The 14,248-nt window shown below is 46.4% G+C and overlaps 1 protein-coding gene across 4 annotated transcripts in view; it reads right to left on the bottom strand.

Annotated features, from left to right (window-relative positions):
- Positions 1–13,040, bottom strand: part of SGF29 (SAGA complex associated factor 29) — a 29,186-nt gene extending 16,146 nt beyond the window's left edge. For 2 of the 4 annotated variants that reach the window (XM_066383185.1, XM_066383187.1), the window contains exon 1: positions 12,864–13,040. The gene's annotated coding sequence lies outside the window, so the exon portion shown is untranslated. Of the gene's footprint in view, positions 1–12,603; positions 12,819–12,863 lie in introns of those variants that run through there. The other 2 variants (XM_066383188.1, XM_066383189.1) reach the window with 2 other exon arrangements.
- Between the last annotated feature and the right edge of the window lie 1,208 nt (positions 13,041–14,248).

Genomic DNA, 14,248 nt, shown 5'->3' with positions numbered 1-14,248 from the left:
GAGAGAAGGAAGGGAGAAGCAGGAAGCATCAATTCCCCGAACTCTCAAGGCAAATCCAGGGTTTCAAACTGGCAACCCCGGCATTCTGGGTCGATGCTTTATCCACTGCGCCACCACAGGCCAGGCGATTTCAGAATTCCAGAGCTGGGAGAGGACACTTCTGTTGTAAGCCACCCCGTCTGTGATCGTGAGCATTGGTTACAGCAGCCCTAGGACGCCATCCAAGCAGAAAGGAGCCCTGGAATTCTACCCCACTGCAATCAGTATGTTCGACCAAGTCAAAGAGTACTTGTTACATAACTTCCCGAGGAGCGCGCCCTAGCCCCAGCTCTGCTGGCAAATGCATTATGCGTTCTGGTCTCCACTTAGAAACATCTGTAAAATGGGGATTCAGAAAAGACACTTTCCCCATCATAAAGCATTGTTACATTTTTGTTTTCCCCCTTGAAGGTGATTTACAATTTATTCCAAGAGTGTTAACCTAGATTCACAAACAATAGATCTTGCTCATGGTAAAGACAGGCCAGAGAAGAGGGGGCCTTGGGGACAGGTTCAGGGGGTCAGCCCAGGACCAGCTGTCGCTGCCCGCTGGGCCCCTGGTTGCAAGTGTAGGAGATGCGGGCTTGAGGGGAAAGAAGGGGGGAAAAGGGAAGAGAAGGGCAGAGGGGAAGAGGAGAAAGGGAACAGTTCGGGCATGCTCCCAGGAGGGACAGTGACACACTGTTACTTTTTTACAATAGAGGGAGAGAAATTAATTTCTAAAAAAATCTGACTTAAGGAAAGATAAATGTATTGATGAAAATAAAATGCAATAAAAGGTAATTAGAAAAAAAATAAAGACAATAAAAGGTAATACAAAGAGTAAGGTATAACAAGGCAAAAGTGGTCATATGCCTAAAAATAAAGTTAAGAAAAAAATTTTTTTCAGGTGCTGAAAATTTGCACGATGACCTATCTTCTCAGAAAGGTTATCCAGCCCTGGCCGGTTGGCTCAGCGGTAGAGCGTCGGCCTAGCGTGCGGAGGACCCGGGTTCGATTCCCGGCCAGGGCACATAGGAGAAGCGCCCATTTGCTTCTCCACCCCTCCGCCGCGCTTTCCTCTCTGTCTCTCTCTTCCCCTCCCGCAGCCAAGGCTCCACTGGAGCAAAGATGGCCCGGGCCCTGGGGATGGCTCTGTGGCCTCTGCCTCAGGCGCTAGAGTGGCTCTGGTAGCAATATGGCGACGCCCAGGATGGGCAGAGCATCGGCCCCCTGGGGGGCAGAGCACCGCCCCATGGTGGGCGTGCCGGGTGGATCCCGGTCGGGCGCATGCGGGAGTCTGTCTGACTGTCTCTCCCTGTTTCCAGCTTCAGAAAAATGAAAAAAAAAAAAAAAAAAAAAAAAAGAAAGGTTATCCAATTAATACATCCTCATACCCACAAAGATCAAATTTACACTACACAGAGTAATCACCATGTATTTAAATATTTACATCTTAAAATCTCTACTTCTGTTTGCTAAAAAGGTAATCTCAAACTACGAACAGAGGGGAACTTCCTCAACCAGGCAAAGGGCATCTGTGACCGCCCACAGCCGACACACTTAATGATGACAGACTGAAAGCTTCCCCCAAGGTCAGGAACAAGCCAACACTGTCTGGGAGGTTCTAGCTAGGGCAAATAGGCAACACACCGAGATGAAATAACCCAGACCCGAAGGGAAGAAGTACAGCCATCTCCACCTGCAGACGACAGGACCTTGTGGAAGAAAAGCCTAGCCCACACAGCCACTGAACAACTAGCAGAACTAACGGACAGGTTAGACCAGCGAGGCTGCAGGGCACAGGAGAGGCTCCCAGCCCTCTCTCTCCTGGGCCCAGCGCCTCTGCTCCCGTCTGCCTCACATCCGACAGTTCAGCAGTACTGCCCCGCTCCACTTCCTACTAGGCGCCCCTGCAATTTCTTATCTCCGGGCCCTGTGATCATGTGGTTCCCTCTGGATGTTCTTCCTACAACCAGTTCACCCCTAGTCCTCTACCTGATTTAACTACTTATTCTCTTCGACCTGGTTTACTACCAAGTCACCTACTCCACTAATCCTCATGCGGGTTAAGTGACCCTTCTGTGTTCCCACAATTCCCTGTGCCCCTCTCACTGTGCCTAGTAAATCACATTAAGTTCCCTCTGTGTGTACTTGTCTCTGAGGGTAAGGATCACCTTATCTCCCGTACCTAGCACAGAGCAGGCGTGCTGTGCCCCCCATTCTTCCCTCTGCTCTCCCTCACTCCTCAGCCCGCCAGCCTGGTGCTCCCGCAGTCCCCAGTGATCGCCTGCTTGCTCCTGGAACTTCCTGCTGCGCTCACCACCTGCCCACAGGCCACTTCCCAAAGCTCTGCGCTTTGGGCTCCAGGCCTCCCATCTCCCCATATCTCTAAGCACCTGCTGGCCTTTCTGCAGCCCTCCTCCTCCAAGCCTGGGACGGTCACCCAGGGATCCTCTCCTCATTCTCTGAGCACACCCTGAGCATGTCGGTGGCTTCCGGCCCCATACCCCGGAACTTCCAGATCAACATCATCAGCCCTGTCTTCTCTCCAGGGCTCCCACGCAGACGTCCACCTGCCACCTCAACAGCTCTACCCAGAGGCCCCCTCACACACCCGACACTCTGTCCTGCACCGCTCTGCCTTCCGGATGTGGCTGAATGGCGCCCATCACTGTCCAGCCAGCTGCCCAAGCTGGGAATCCTGGAGGCCCTCACTCCCCCTTCCTGCCCGTCTCCAAGCGCCCATCTCAGCGCTGGGGTTTGGATAACTTAACAACTGGTTCTCTGCCCTAATGACCATTCTGAGTATAAAAAAAGATACCAAAAGGTAGTTTATTATTTCATGCTTTTAATACTTAAGTAAGAACAATAAAAGAGGTCCACAAAACTAGATTATGTTATAAGAAAGAGTTTTAAAATACTAATAAAAAATGTTAAATAATAGCTGATAAAAAAACAATAAAACTGTTATTGAAGGTATTTATTTCCATATTGCTTCTTGACTGGCATCCTCACGCCATTTTTTTCACCCATGGACAGAATGCACATGACTACGGGCACTTAGAATACGCTGTTGCGCAGATAAACAGTAAACAAGAGTAAGGAATGTAAATGTGTGATGTCCACTTTGGACAGCTGCCCAGGTGCCCACCTTAGACGGAACCCTGATTACAAGTGCCATCTTAACAACTGGTTCACCGAACTAAAAAATTAGGTATCAGTTCTGCCGAATCGGTGCTAACTGCCTGAATCCCACCCCTGGCCCATCTCCATGATCAATCTCCATTCCAATTCTATTGCTTTTGCCTCAGAAACGTATCCCAAATACAGCGCCCTCTCTCCCACACCTGCCACTGAATTAGCTCAGGTTCTCATATTATCAGTGTCATCCCATCTCTGTCTTATTGTGATTGGACCCAAAGTCTGTATTTTTTTTGAGTAGATAATATAAGTACAGAGTAAAAAATATTCAAACAATTCAGGAAGAACAATATGTCCTACCCCTAAAGGCAACCAATATTGCTTCTGAGTATAAAAAAAGATACCAAAAAGTAGTTTATTATTTCATGCTTTTAATACTTAAGTAAGAACACTGGGTATTTATTTCCCAGTGATCTCACGATCTCACATGCACATACAAGGAAAACAGTGTCTTTTTTGTGTGTGTATTTTTCTGAAGTTAGAAGCCGGGAGTCAGTGAGACACACTCCTGCATGCGCCTGACTGAGATCCACCCGGCAAGCCCACTAGGGGGCGATGCTCTGCCCCTCTGGGGAGTTGCTCTGTTGTGGCTGGAGCCATTCTAGCGCCTGAGGTGGAGTCCTCAGCACCTGGGCCAACTTTGCTCCAGTGGAGCCTTGGCTTTGGGAGGGGAAGAGATAGAGAGAAAGTAGAGGGGGAAGGATGGAGAAGCAGAAGGGTGTTTCTCCTGTGTGCCCTGACTGGGAATCGAACCTGGGAATTCCACATGCCGGGCCGATGCTCTACTGCTGAGCCAACCAGCCAGGGCCAAAAGTGTGTAATTCTTAAGACCTTTTGTAAATGGTAGCTGCAGAGACACACACAAGTTTGAAGTTGCAATGTTCAGCCAATCAAAGTGAAGAAGCTGACTCAGGTGGTCTGGAGGGGAAGGCGGAGGTCACAGACCAAACCAGGCAGGCCCTAACCCTGCAGCCACAACCAGCAGGCAGCAGAGGAAAGGGGGCCCTGTTTCTGAAGGACGTGTCTAGGCCCTCCAACACGCAGCACCTCTACCATTTATCAGGCTCCCCACACAAATAAAGTGACTTGCGACTTTTAAAATGCTGTCTTCTCACCTTGCTTCTATCCCATGTGAAGTGATTTTGAAGCGCTGAGATGAGTGACAAGACTCTGGAGGCTCGCCTGGCCTACTGGGCAGTGCCCTGCCTCAGAGCACCACCTCATTTTAGGGTTTTACAACAAACCGCTGCTATCTCCAGATCCAGTTAGTTACGAACCTGGATTCTCTCAGAAAACACACGTTAAGGAGAAGCCAAGGTTTCTCAGGTTCTCTGCTCTGAGAATGCCATGCCCACTGGGGCAAAGCCAGTACGAACGAGGTAGCGGGGACTGGAACCACACCTGACCCCAAACACACCCGACGGAAAGGCCACCAGCGCCCGGCTGGCTGGGAAGCTTGCAGCCCAAGCCACCTAATTGCAGAGTCCACGGCTCCCATTATTCTCGAACCCTGACTGGCTAGGCAATCCCTGCACGGTTCAGGCATTCGCGCTGGGCAAGGGTCGGCGCTGTACACTTTTCGGCTCCTGGCACTCTTCTTTCCTATGACTTAGAAGGCCACACCATCTATTTCTACCCACACAGGGAACCACTATTCTGATATTTTTTACTACAGATTAGTTATGCCTGTTCTAGAACTTCATATAAATATAATCATGACATCCAGGTATCGTCCGGGTTCTTTTGCTTAACATGTTTTTGCGGTTTACCTATGTTGTATGTCTCAGGAATTAGTTCCTTCCTACTGCCAAGGAGCATTCTATTGTGTGAACAAATTACCGTATTTCCCCACGTATAAGGCGCACCATTTCCTGAAAAATTTGGGGTCTAAAAACTGGGTGTGTCTTATACACTGGTTATGGCATTTCAAATGCCACAGATGGAACTGAGAACACGGCAATATATGAAGTCAATGATTTGTCATCAGGCACAGGTGAGGACAAGCTAATGGATGGGAGTTTTGACAGTGATGAGTTGTATAAAGTTTATGATGAATAAAACTTGAGTTCAATAACTTTATGAAGAAAAAATAACTTTATGTAATATACTATATTTTATTTTTTCAAATTTCAGGCCCCCAAATTAGGGTGCGTCTTAAATATGGGGAAATTAGATAAGTTTCTTTAACCAGATCTTTTTTTTTTATTTCATTTATTTATTTATTTATTTTTTTACAGAGACAGAGAGTGAGTCAGAGAGAGGGATAGACAGGGACAGACAGACAGGAACAGAGAGAGATGAGAAGCATCAATCATTAATTTTTCATTGCGCGTTGCGACACCTTAGTTGTTCATTGATTGCCTTCTCATATGTGCCTTGACCATGGGCCTTCAGCAGACCGAGTAACCCCTTGCTGGAGCCAGCGACCTTGGGTTCAAGCTGGTGGGCTTTTGCTCAAACCAGATGAGCCCGCACTCAAACTGGCGACCTCGGGATCTTGAACCTGGGTCCTCTGCATCCCAGTCCGATGCTCTATCCACTGCGCTACCGCCTGGTCAGGCTAACCAGATCTTTTAATGGTGCCTGGGCTCTTCCAGGTTTTGAGCTATTATATATAAAACTGCTCGGAGTAGTCCTATGCGATTCCTTTTTCAGGCTGTTCACTTCTCTTGACTAAATATTCAGGTCAGAGGTATATATTTAATTTTATAAGAAACTGAGTAGCTATACCATTTACCATCCCAAAAACAATGTATAGATTTCTAGTTGCTCTATATCCTTGCCAACATACAGTGTTGCCATTTTTATTTTATTTAAAGAATTTCAGCCATCCTAGCCAGTGTGAAGAAGTACTTCATTGTGGTTTTATTTTTACTTCCTTGGCGCACCCTGGCCAGACAGCTCGGGTGGTTAGAGCCTTGTCCCGATCACAAAGACTATGGGTTCGATCCCTGGTGAGGTCACATACAAAAACAGATTGATGTTTCTGTCTCACTCTCTCTCTCTCCCTTACTTGCTCTCTAAAATCAGTAATAAAATTTAAAAGTCTTTATACTTCTCTGGTGACTAAGATGTTGAGTACTTTCTCATGTGCTTGTCTGGCTTCCTTTATGGCATATATGTTAAGTCTTGTGCCCATTTTTAAATTAGGTTGTCTTTTATTATTGACTTTTAATAGTTATATATTCAGAGAATAAGTTTTGTTTTATTTTTGTTTTGTTTTTCTGTATTTTTCTGAAGCCAGAAACGGGGAGAGACAGTCAGACAGACTCCCGCATGCGCCCGACCAGGATCCACCCGGCACACCCACCAGGGGGCGACAGTCTGCCCACCAGGGGGCTATGCTCTGCACCTCCAGGACGTCGCTCTGTTGCGACCAGAGCCACTCCAGCGCCTGGGGCAGAGGCCAAGGAGCCATCCCCAGCGCCCGGGCCATCTTTGCTCCAATGGAGCCTCGCTGCGGGAGGGGAAGAGAGAGACAGAGAGGAAGGAGAGGGGGAGGGGTGGAGAAGCAAATGGGCGCTTCTCCTGTGTGCCCTGGCCGGGAATCGAACCCGGACTTCTGCACGCCAGGCCGACGCTCTACCACTGAGCCAACCGGCCAGGGCCCAGAGAATAAGTTTTTTGTTAGATGTGAATTTTGAAAATTCTTACTCCTAGTCTGTGGCTTGTCTATTCATCTTAGTGGTGTCTTTTGATTAGCAGGGTTTTATTATCATCATTATTATTTTTATAATTTTCTTGAGAGACAGAGACAGGAAAGGAGAGGTAAGAAGCATCAACTTGTACTTGTGTTGCTTTTAGTGGTTCACTGATTGCTTCTCATGCGTGTCTTGACTGGAGGGCTCAAGCCAGTAACCTTGGGCTCAAACCAATTACCTTGGGCTTTAAACCAGCAATCTCTGGGCTCAAGCAGAATGACCTCATGCTCAAGTGGTGACCTTGGGGTTTTGTATCTGGATCCTCAGCATCCCAGGTCAATGCTCCAGCCACTGTGACACCACTGGGTCAAGCTGGTTAGCAGAGTTTATTTTTATTATTTTTGGGGGAGATAGAGAGACAGACTCCCCTATGTGCCCTGATGGGATCCATCTGGCAACCCCAGTCTGGGGCCGATGCTCTGCCCATCTGGGGCCATGCTCACAACCAAGCTATTTTTAGCACCTAAGGCGGAGGCTCCCCGGAGTCATCCTCAGCGCCCAGGGCCAATGTGCTGGAACCAATTCAGCCATGGCTGTGGGAGGTGAAGAGAGAGAGAGACAGGAGGGGGAGGAAAGGCGTGGAGAAGCAGATAATAGCTTCTCTTATGTCCCCTGACCGGGAATTGAACCCAGGACATCTACACCCTGGGCCAACATTCTACCACTGAGGCAACCTGCCAGGGCCGATTAGCAGAATTTTAAACTTACCAATTATTTTCATTCATCGTTATTACTTTCTGTGTCCCCAGGTGACAAAGATACTCTTCTGTTTTCTTCCAGAAATTTTATAGTTTTAGTTTTTAAGTTTATGATCTGTCTCAGATTAATTTCTATCTTTAGTATAAAGTAAAGGACAATAGTATTTGTTATCCATATAAATATCTAGTCATTCCAATATGCTCTTAAACTCATCTAATAAAGCCTTCATTTCAGATACTGGATATTTTTGTTCTAGAATATCTATTTGGTTCTATTTCTCTGCTGAGATTTCTTGTCTGTCCACTTATTACAAGTATATTTTTATACTTGAGCACAGTTTTAGTAACTGCTTTAAAATTCTTGTCAGTTAATAACAACACTGGGTTATCTTGGGGTTGATCTCCATCGATTGCCTTTTCTCATATTTTCCTGTTTCTGTGTCTAGCAATTTTGGATTGTACCCTGGACATTGTGAAAGACACAGTATACTAAACTCTGGATTTTGCTATATTCTCCTCAAGAGTTTGATCTTTCTGTTTGTTTATTTTTAAAGATAGCTGAACTCACACCCCCAATATGCCTCCCCGTGGCAGGCATCAGCTGCTATCGGTACAGGTCTCTCAGCTTCAGCTGAGTTTCCTGGAGTATGTCCCATGCTTGTCTAGCTCAAAAATCTGGCAGATTTTAAAAAATAACAGCCTTATTTATTATAGATATAGTTCACATACCATATAATTGCCTCTTTTAAAGTTGTCAATTCATTTTTTTTAATTAAAAAATGTTTCGTATATTCACAAGATTGTGTAACCATCACCACTACGGGACATCTTCATCATCCCAGTAAGAAACTTCATCCTCATCAGCAGTCAGTCCCCATTCCCTCCTCCCCTCCGCCCCTAGCAGCCAGTATTCTACCTCATGTCTCCGTGGATTTGCCATTCTAGACAGTTCATATAACAGAATCCTACCATATGCAGCCTTTTCTGTCCAGCTGCTTTCACTTAGCATACTGTTTTCAAGATTCATCCCTGTGGTAGCCTCCACCAGTTCTTCCCTCCTTTACAGCTGAATAACATCCCATTGTATGGATGCACCTCATTCTGTTTATCCATTCATCAGCTGATGGACATTTGGGTAAAACTAAAAGATTTGGAAGTCCTTCTCTGTGGCTTTTTTCCAAGATGCACCTGTGTCATAATGCCCACAAGGCATTAAAGACAACAAACAAGTAGGACACTCACCGGTGTCATCCCTTTCCTCTGGGCGTCACCTCTGGTCCAGTTACTGCCTGCTTCTGGTTATTCTCCAGTACCTTCAAACAGTGTTTCTTTTCTCCGATGTTTTGTGCAGAGTTTACATTCATTATTTGCAGGAAGGCTGGCCTGGTAGCAACCTCTGAGTATCTTGCTAGGTACTTTTCTCCATTTTGGTAATAGCACTACAATTCCTTCTGGGGAACTGTCCCTCACCTTGGCTCTAAGGACAGGCCAATGAAAATATTGCATTCTCCCTGACTACCATGACTGGTTCAGGAAGAAATACGTGATCCAGGTCTGACCAAAATCTATTTCTGATCTTTTGCTGGAGCTATCTGCAGAGATACCCCTCTCTCAGTTGTTGATGTTTGGGTTAGTTTTTCTCATCTGCAACATAAAAGTTTGACTACTAAGAGGTAATACATAGGGACAAAGCTTGCAGAATGGAAGCATATAGTAACTGCTAAACATCCAGCCTAAAACAGCACCCTGGCCCCTCTACTAGCAGCCATGGCCTCATCCTATACTTAAACTACTCTAAAATTAACCCCATAGGGCTTAAGACAATATGAGCTTTGTTTTGAATCAAAGGGAAGCCTGACATCTAAAATCCTACTCTCAGATCCCATACCTTCAATCCAGCCACCATCAACAAGAATCTACATTCATCAATTGGTTTTTTAAAAAGTTAAGAAGAGGCCCTGGCCGGTTGGCTCAGCGGTAGAGCGTCAGCCTGGCGTGCGGGGGACCCGGGCTCGATTCCCGGCCAGGGCACATAGGAGAAGCGCCCATTTGCTTCTCCACCCCTCCCCCTCCTTCCTCTCTGTCTCTCTCTCCCCTCCCGCAGCCAAGGCTCCATTGGAGCAAAGATGGCCCGGGCGCTGGGGATGGCTCCTTGGCCTCTGCCCCAGGCACTAGAGTGGCTCTGGTTGCGGCAGAGCGACGCCCCGGAGGGGCAGAGCATCGCCCTTTGGTGGGCAGATCATCGCCCCTGGTGGGCGTGCCGGGTGGATCCTGGTCGGGCGCATGCAGGAGTCTGTCTGACTGTCTCTCCCCGTTTCCAGCTTCAGAAAAAAAAAAAAAAAAGTTAAGAAGAAAGTGACATTTTTCCCCCTAGTACTGACCATGCTTCTATATGGGAGCTTAAAAAACGATTCTCATTTAAACTTTATAGCAATCCTATAGGCAGGCCTCTTTACATCTGGGGACACTCAAGTTCAGAAAGGTTGTTATGCTAGGTAACTCAGGTAGGAAATACTGGTAGTTAAGCTGAGATTCCAAGACTGAAAACTAAAAATCTGTGCTCTTCCTTCCAATTCCAAGCTTAACTTGGAACCTCACATATTCAATAGCAAAACAGATCATGGATATATTTAGAAAAATCTGTCTACTGGAAATTGTCCATCACCTGTTAGGTTATTATGATTACACTGATGGTGATTTACTGTGCATCTGAAAAAAAGAAGTAAAAAAAAATAAAGGTGATAATGACAGCTATTCCTTACTGAGTATCTACCATGTGCTAAGTACTTTTACATAGATTATCCTGTTTAACCCTCCTAACAATCCTGCAAAGTAAGTCCTATTCATTTAGCACTGTGGAAAAGTGAGTCTTGGAGAAATGACATTATCAAGGTCATGCTAGTAAAAAGGGGCAGGAGTGGGATTCAAATCCAGATTTGTCTGAGTCTCCAACGGAAGCCGTATGGGCTCAAATAGCCCTCATTATCATCAGCATCCAACTTCCATTGGTTCATGTTACCCACACCACCTTCCACTCCGTGGACAGTGACCACAAATTCTGAAGTGACATAAATGAAATATTTTCTCCAATGCAGATGATTCACCAAAACTCTAAATGAGACTCACTTCTTAAGCCTTTGTAAGAACCTTTGTATAATATATAAATTTAGGAGAGAAAAAGAAGAAATCCTGTGGCTTGGCACATGTCCACTTCCAGCTCCAGAACAGCAGTCACTGAAATTCCCGACTGGACCGGCCCTGAACAGTCCCAGCACCCCATCCCAAACAAGCACAGACTTCCATGCTTCCGTCATGCCTGCCCAAACTGTTATGTCGGCCTGATGTGCCCTTTAATCCTTCCCCTCCTTCTGGAGATCTCACAAATCTACTCCTCTTTCAGGGCACAAGTCAAATGGCAGCAGCACTCGCACTCTTCCAGCAGAACCTGCCACCTCCCACACCACAGCACCCAGAGAACGCGGTAATACTCGAGCAGCATACTGGGGTCAAGAACAATGCTGCCACAGCCAGAAATGACTGGCAGGGCGACCTGGCTGCCCTAGGCCCCAATCTGCTCCAGTGCCAAAGGCAATCAAAACTTTCAAAGCACCATACATAAACTTTTATCCTTGCACTTGTCACATATACACTGAAAAACGGTTTCACTTGTCTCTCCTGCCCAATCATGAGCTCTTAGCAGAATGGGATGCAGTTTTATTCATTTTCTATTCCCAGCAACCAGCACAGTGCCTGGCACCTACTAAGTCCTCAAAACAGACTGCTGAACCAAATCCTGGAAATCTCTTAAAACAGTCTTTAAAGTCATAAGCACAGCAATAATTCTGAAGCTGGACTATTCCATATCTTCTCCCTGACTCCCGAATAAAAGGTTGTTGTTATCAACATACTCTAGGAGGGACTGTCTACTTCCCACCTATGGAAAAAAAGTACTTTCCTTTTATAAACTCATCCATTTAACAGTATTTACCAAGCACCGACTCTGTGCCAGGCATGGGGGATATATTGCAGTCTCTCTTAGGAAACTTTCAGTCCAGGAAAAAACACAGATATTAAACAAATAGTTCCATATACTTATCTGTAGGTGAAATAAACACTTCAAGATGAGCATATAGGACAGAACACAGAAAAATAGATAAATCTCAGTAATGACAAAGAATGTCAAAGAAATGAAAACACAAATTCTCAGGCAGAAAGGACCAATCAAGTGCCAAAGAGAGTATTTACAATTAAACACTCAGCAGTGAAATTTCAAAGCCTCAAGGATAAATATGTGCTAACAGACTGATGGGAGGGGGAGGGGGAGGAGAGAGAAGCAAAAGACATCAAGAATAACTCAAGCTGTTTGGCCCAAGGAACTGGAAGAACGGGTGACTGTGGAACGTGGAGGGTAACACTCAAAATTTCAGTCATTTAAGAGATGCCCCATGGGAGCTGATATAATAAAAATCTGATTCAAAGTAGAGCACTGAGTTTCAAGGTAGTAACCTGGGAATTGTCACAACAGATGGTATTTATATTTAATGCCTTGAAATAGCTCACTCCTGGAAGTGAAGGCAGGGAAGCCAGTCGAGTAAGGCCTCGGGGGCAGTACAACCATTAAAGAAAGAGGGGCAAGGACCCCGGGAAGAGAGACGAGAGGCCACTGAGAACGAGAACGTGCCCCAAGCCAGGGGCAGTGATCAGCTGCATCAAATACCGCGTAGGAGCTGAGAACTTAACATTGAATGTGGCGACCTCGAGATCCCTGGTTGCTCTGGCTAGTTCAGTGGGCTAGTTCACCGGAGGAGAAAAGGTGCTAGTGAGTCAAGACTGAAGCTTTGGCTGCAAACGAGGGCGGAGAATTGAGAGAAGGCAGCTAACTGCAGATAGGAGCACATCTTGATCCTGTAATAAAAGCTGCCGGAGCCTGGAGCCCATTCTCAGCCCTCGCGTCCTCGCACCACCTGGGCTGAAGATCGCACTTGGGCCGACTCCGCGCCAAGCTCCGCCGGCTGCGGCTTCCCAGGTTAGCGGCACCTGCGGGCGCACGCGCAGACCCCCCGAGGCCCGCGCGGGCCCTTCCTCCTGAGCCCCGCCTCGCCCCACGGGGACCAGGCGCGTGCGCACCGCCTCTCGGGAGCAGCCTCGGCGAGGCCGCGGAATGGGGACGCGGCGGGAAGACCCCAGTTCTCCGCTCCCGCCATTCGCTGGAGATGTCAGATCGCGACCCAGCCCCACCTACCGACCCACGGTGGAACGAGCACGTCGCGCTGGAATTGCGGGGGCGGGCGTTGGCGCGCCCCGGAATGCTTTTCACAGTCTGGATAATAAGGCGCCTGCCTTCGAAGGTTCGCGGCACGTCGAGAACCACGCTTTTTCCCTCTTTTGAACCGAGTCGCCTCGCGGAGGACCCCTCTACGCATGCGTCGTGCAAACTCTGTGACGTGCCGCGCTGCCCCTTGGGAAATGTAGTTTTTACTTTACATACTTCCCAACTCTTAAGCTGAGCCTTGTTTTAATAAACCAGGGTCCTTCTGTGTTTCCAGTATCCTTTCCCATTTCCCAAAGCCTCTGTAAAAGAACATATATTTTAAAAGTAGAAAAGAAGAATATTGTTGTTTGAGGGGGAGCGGCGGGTATATGAGAACTCTGTTTTCTATTTCAATTTTGCTGTGAACTCAAAACTAAAGACTAAAAAATAGTCTATATGATTTTTAAAAAACAATTAAAGAACAAGCAGATCTGTAGACCCAGAAATCGCGCTTTTAGGAAACCACCTCAGGAACATAGTTAGGATGTGAGCAAATATTTAACTGTTATAGTTTACCTGTTAGGTTCTTATTTCTTACATAACTCATACCAAAGTTTATGATTATATATTTATCTGTTTCATTATTTCATAAACTGGCCAACTCGGTGAGGTTAGGATCATCTGTTTTGTTCACCTATGCATTCCCAGTACTTAGTACAGTGTCTGGCACATAATAGGCCCTCAATATTTTTGTATTCATTGAAAGAATCTCACACTTCAACACAAACTGTTTCAGCCCAAAACTTCACGCATCATTTTTGTCCATCGAGCGTTTTTTCCCCCCCTGTGATGTCTTATCACAATGAATGGCATGACAATTTACCTGGTCTCAGTTCTGTAGCCAGCATTTTATGACCCTTGTGCCAGCAGGAATTTCACAAGTTTGCATTTGTACGGGTCTCAGGAGCAATGCTTCTCTCCTGAATGTCAAACATGAACCTTACTTGCTCCAAAGGAGATATTTCGGACTCACGATAATTTGTTTGAATTTATCATTTCTGATGTTTCTACAATAAACCCGAATTACTTTATTAATTTTTAAGAAGTGTTTTAGAGCCTGACCTATGGTGGCACAGTGGATAAAGTGTCGACCTAGAATGCTGAGGTTGCTAGTTTGGAACCTCAGGCTTGCCCAGTCAAGGCACATACAAGATGCAATGATGAGTTGATGTTTCCCTCTCCTCCTCCACTTTTTCTTTCTCTCTCTCTCTCCTTTCCCTAAAACCAATAAACAAAATCTTTAAAAAATGCTGGTTGAGGCCCTGGCCAGTTGGCTAAGCAGTAGAGTGTTGGCATGGCGTGTGGAAATCCTGGTT

Source organism: Saccopteryx leptura, chromosome 4 (assembly GCF_036850995.1).
Source record: "Saccopteryx leptura isolate mSacLep1 chromosome 4, mSacLep1_pri_phased_curated, whole genome shotgun sequence".
Taxonomy (NCBI): domain Eukaryota; kingdom Metazoa; phylum Chordata; class Mammalia; order Chiroptera; family Emballonuridae; genus Saccopteryx; species Saccopteryx leptura.
Note: the sequence above shows the minus strand (reverse complement) of the source record. Positions and strands in the feature narration are given on the sequence as shown.